The sequence below is a fragment of the Cryptomeria japonica genome, unplaced genomic scaffold (genome assembly GCF_030272615.1).
Source record: "Cryptomeria japonica unplaced genomic scaffold, Sugi_1.0 HiC_scaffold_127, whole genome shotgun sequence".
Lineage (NCBI taxonomy): Eukaryota > Viridiplantae > Streptophyta > Pinopsida > Cupressales > Cupressaceae > Cryptomeria > Cryptomeria japonica.
This window is the reverse complement of record NW_026728949.1, coordinates 165,001-170,136: the sequence shown is the minus strand read 5'-3', so window position 1 is coordinate 170,136 and position 5,136 is coordinate 165,001. Positions and strand designations below refer to the sequence as shown.

Below are 5,136 nucleotides of genomic sequence, written 5' to 3'. Positions count from 1 at the left end.
TGGCAAGGTGGGTCCACAAGTGTCAAGGTGGGTGCCGAGGTGGGTGCCAAGTCGGCGACTGCTATGGTGGATGCCAAGGTGGGTCACGGGGTGGGTGCCAAGTTGCTAGGTTGGGTTCCAAGGTGGGTGCCAACGTGGGTGCTAGGGTGCGTGGGTTAAAGGGTGTGTCACAACGTGGGTGCCAGGATGGGTGCGCACCCACACTGGCCAAGACGGGTGCGGGTGCAAGGTTGGGTTCCAAGCCCGGTCACAGGCTGGGTGCTAGGATGGGTGGGTGCCAAGGTGGGCACCAGGGTGGGTGCACCCACCCTGGCCAAGGTGGGTCACGGGGTGGGTCCTAGGGTGGGTAACGGGGTGGGTACTAAGGTGCGTGCCAAGGTGGGTCATAGGGTGGGTGCCAAGGTGGGCACCAGGGTGGGTGTGCACCAACCCTAGCCAGGGTAGGTCACGGGGTGGTTGTCGGGGTGGGCGTCAAGGAGCCAAGGTGGGTGGCAAGTAGCCAAGTTGCGTGCCAAGGTGGGTGTCGGGGTGGGTGCCAAGGATCCAAGGTGGGTGCCAAGGAACCAAGGTGGGTGTCTGGGTGGGTGCCGAGGTGGGAGCCAGGGTGGGTCCCAAGGTGAGTGCAAAGGTGGGTGCCAGGGTCAAGGTGAGTGCCAATGTGGGTTCCAAGGTGCCAGGGTCAGGGTGAGTGCCAATGTGGGTTCAAAGGTGCTAAGTTGGGTGCGAGGTTGGGTGCGAGGGTGGGTGGGTGCCAAGGTGTGCTAGGTGGAAGCCCGGGTGGGTCGGCATCCCATGGGTGTCGAGTTGGGTGCCTGATGGGTGCTTCTTGTCAAGTTTTAGTCGTCGGGACTCATTTCGAGCCTTAGAGGTCGTTTCTTGTCCGGTTGCCCTGTCTTCGACCTGGGAACCCAATTTTGGTCCTCGGGTCCCATTTTTTTTTGTCTCGCATCCCACTTTTGGCCTGTGGCCTTTTCGGGGTCGATTCTCGTTTTGGGCATCAGAGCATGTTTCTTCTCCTAAAACCCAATATTTGTTTATTAAGTCTCGGAACACATTTTTGTTCTCGTGGACCCATCATGGGTCTTGGAACGCATTTGTGGTCCTTGGGTCCCATTTTGCATCCCGAAACTTGTGTTTTGGTGCTTGATCCCTATTTTGGGTGCCCACCTTGCACCAAGTGCGCACCCGGGGCAAACCGAGCGCCTTGGTGCACCGGGGCAAGATCGAGCGTGCACCCGAGGCGCCCCGAACATGCACCAAGGTGCACTCGGCCCACATGTGAGCGCAGGTCGTTGCGCCCAAGGTGGTGTGTGGGCACCGCGTTGCAGACGGGACACTGCACGCACACGACGCCCCCTCCAGGTGCACGCACGTAGGCCGGGCCGGGTGCACACCCGACGCCCTAGCAAGGTGCGCGCACCCGGGCAGGGCTCACACTTGGCGAACGGGGCGCACTTCGCGAGGGAGGGTGTGCACCTCGACGGGGGTGGGTGGCCGGGGTGGATTCGCACGTGGGTCGCGGTTTGCTAAGTACACACTGCGACAAGCTCATAACGGGTGCGATCATACCAGCGTTAGTGCACCGGATCCCATCAGAACTCCGCAGTTAAGCGCGCTTGGGCCGGAGTAGTACTGGGATGGGTGACCTCCCGGGAAGTCCCGGTGTTGCACCCTTTTTTAGTTTTTCGCCGGGCGTCGCAATGCTATTTGAATAAACCTTTTGCCCGTTTGCGTTCTCGTCGGGGCCGGGCCGGGCCGGGGTGCGCTGCCCGCACTACCGCGCGCGCGGGGGCGACACCGAGCGCGCACCCGAGGCGCCCCGAGCACACAGGCCACGGTGCAACCCGGGCGTTGTGCGCGCACCCCGGTGCGCCCGAGGTGCTGCGCGCGCACCCAGGTGAAATCGGTGTGCACCTCGGCCAGTGCGCGCTCGGTCGAGTCGCGCACGTTGGCCAAGGTGCACGGTGATGTTTCTTACTCTAAGGTTCCGCACCAGACGCCCGGGACAGGTGAGCGAAGCTGGGCGGGGCCGGGTGCGCGGCCGGGGCAGGTGCACGCAGCTGGAGAGAGCTTTGGAGCACACTTCGGAGCGCACCAATGATGCGCTCCATTCAAAAGTTTCCTGAAAAGGCAAAAAAAGTTGAGATTATAGAATTTCCCACTTGAGAGATTGTAAAAAAAAAAAATTTAAAATGAAGGAAACGCGGGTGCCAAGGTGTGCGCAGCCCAGCCCACCCTGGCGAAGGTGCACGCAAGGTGCGCACCCGAGGCAAACCGGACAATTAACCCAACTTTCGACTTCGCGCGCACCTTGGAGCGCACTTCGGAGCGCTCCTTGGTGCGCACCAATCTTGGGCACCTCGGAGTGCACCATGGCGCCCACCAAGGTGCGCACCCGGGGCAAACCGAGCTCCGACTTCGTGCGCACCTTGGAGCGCACGAAAGGTGCGCACCATGGCGCCCACCAAGGTGCGCAGCCCAGCCAAGGCGTGCGCATCAAGGTGCGCACCCTGGCGAAGGTGCGCACCCGGGGCAAACCGAGCTCCGACTTCGTGCGCACCTTGGAGCGCACAAAAGGTGCGCAACCCAGCCAAGGTGTGCGCACCCCGGTCAAACCGAGCTCCGAATCGTGCGCACCAGAGGTGCACGCCATCGTGCGCACCTTGGAGCACACTTCGGAGCCCTCCTTGGTGCGCGCCGATGTTGCGCACCTCGGAGCGCACCCGGGGAAAACAATGCAATTAACCCGACTTTCGACTTCGTGGGCACCTCGGAGCGCTCTCGGGTTCGCACCTCGGAGCACACCGAGGTGCGCACCTTTGATGCGCTGCCTTCACCAATTTCCAGAAAAGGCAAGAAAACATTGAGAAGGTGTGCGCACCGAGGTGCCCACCCTGGCGAAGGTGCACGCGAGGTGCGCACCCGGGGCAAACCGGGCTCCGACTTCGTGCACGCCGCACCTTGGAGCACACTTCGGAGCGCTCCTTGGTGCGCACCAGGGCGCGCAACCCAGCCGAGGTGCCCACCCCGGCGAAGGTGCACGCGAGGTGCGCACCCGGGGCAAACCGGGCTCCGACTTCGTGCACGCCATGGTGCCCACCGCGGCGAAGGTGCACGCGAGGTGCGCACCCGGGGCAAACCGGGCTCCGACTTCGTGCACGCCGCACCTTGGAGCACACTTCGGAGCGCTCCTTGGTGCGCACCATGGTGCCCACCAGGGCGCGCAACCCCGCCGAAGGTGCACGCGAGGTGCGCACCCGGGGCAAACCGGGCTCCGACTTCGTGCACGCCGCACCTTGGAGCACACTTCGGAGCGCTCCTTGGTGCGCACCATGGTGCCCACCAGGGCGCGCAACCCCGCCGAAGGTGCACGCGAGGTGCGCACCCGGGGCAAACCGGGCTCCGACTTCGTGCACGCCATGGTGCGCACCGCGGCGAAGGTGCGCACCCGGGGCAAACCGGGCTCCGACTTCGTGCACGCCGCACCTTGGAGCACACTTCGGAGCGCTCCTTGGTGCGCACCAGGGCGCGCAACCCAGCCGAGGTGCCCACCCCGGCGAAGGTGCACGCGAGGTGCGTACCCGGGGCAAACCGGGCTCCGACTTCGTGCACGCCGCACCTTGGAGCACACTTCGGAGCGCTCCTTGGTGCGCACCATGGTGCCCACCAGGCCGCGCAACCCAGCCAAGGTGTGCGCACCAAGGTGCACGCGAGGTGCGCACCCGGGGCAAACCGGGGTCCGACTTCGTGCACGCCGCACCTTGGAGCACACATCGGGGCGCTCCCGGGTTCGCACCGGCGTTGCGCACCGTGGTGGGCACCTCGGAGCACACCAAGGTGGGCAGCGAGGTGCGCACCTTTGATGCGATGCCTTCACTAATTTCCATAAAAGGCAAAAAAAAAACGAGATTTTAAAATTTCCGTTTTGAAAGATAGTGAGAAAAAGGGAATGCTGGTGCCATCTTGAGCCCGCCCTGGTGCGCAGCCCAGCCAAGGTGTGCGCACCAAGGTGCCCACCCTGGCGAAGGTGCGCGCCCGGGCAATTAACCCAACTTCCAACTTCGCGCGCGCCAGGGTGGGAGCGCACCCAACAACCGGGCCTGGGAAGAGCCAATGCGAGAAACCCCACCAAACGCTCTGACAAAAAAAGAGGGGGCGCTCCAGTAACCCCGCTTCGGAGCGCACCCTGGGCAAACCCAGCCAAGGTGCCCACCCCGGCCAAGGTGCAGGCGAGGTGCGCACCCGGGGCAAACCGGGCTCCGACAACGTGCACGCCGCACCTTGGAGCACACTTCGTAGCGCTCCCGGGTGCGCACCTCAGAGCACACCAAGGTGGGCAGCGAGGTGCGCACCTTTGATGCGCTGCCTTCACTAATTTCCAGAAAAGGCAAAAAAAAAAGGAGATTTTAAAATTTCCGTTTTGAAAGATAGTGAAAAAAACGGAACGCGCGTGCCATCTTGAGCCCGCCCTGGTGCGCAGCCCAGGTAAGGTGCCCACCCTGGCAAAGGTGCGCACCCGGGCAATTAACCCTACTTCCGACTTCGTGCGCGCCAGGGTGGCAACCGGGCCTCGGAAGAGCCAATGCGAGAAACCCCACCAAACGCTCCGACAAAAAAAGAGGCGGCGCTCCAATAACCCCGCTTCGGAGCGCAGCCGGGGCAAACCCAGCCAAGGTGCCCACCCCGACGAAGGTGCACGCGAGGTGCGCACCCGGGGCAAACCGGGCTCCGACAACGTGCACGCAGCACCTTGGAGCACACTTCGAAGCACTCCCGGGTGCCCACCGGCGTTGCGCACCGTGGTGGGCAGCGAGGTGCGCACCTTTGATGCGCTGCCTTCACTAATTTCCAGAAAAAGGCAAAAAAAAATGAGATTTTAAAATTTCCGTTTTGAAAGATAGTGAAAAAAAAGGAACGCGGGTGCCATCTTGAGCCCGCCCTGGTGCGCAGCCCAGGCAAGGCATGCGCACCAAGGTGCCCACCCGAGGTGCACACCCGGGGCAAACCGGGCTCCGACTTCGTGCAGGCCGCACCTTGGAGCACACTTCGGAGCGCTCCTTGGTGCGCACCATGGTGCCCACCAGGGCGCGCAACCCAGCCAAGGTCTGCACACCAAGGTGCCCACCCCGGCGAAGG

At 63.3% G+C, this 5,136-nt stretch overlaps 1 non-coding gene across 1 annotated transcript; it reads left to right on the top strand.

Annotated features, from left to right (window-relative positions):
* The first annotated feature begins 1,555 nt into the window (after positions 1–1,555).
* Positions 1,556–1,674, top strand: LOC131865944 (5S ribosomal RNA). Its single transcript, XR_009364579.1, has one exon. It is a non-coding gene; the product is annotated as a 5S ribosomal RNA (ribosomal RNA).
* The last annotated feature ends 3,462 nt before the right edge of the window (positions 1,675–5,136 follow it).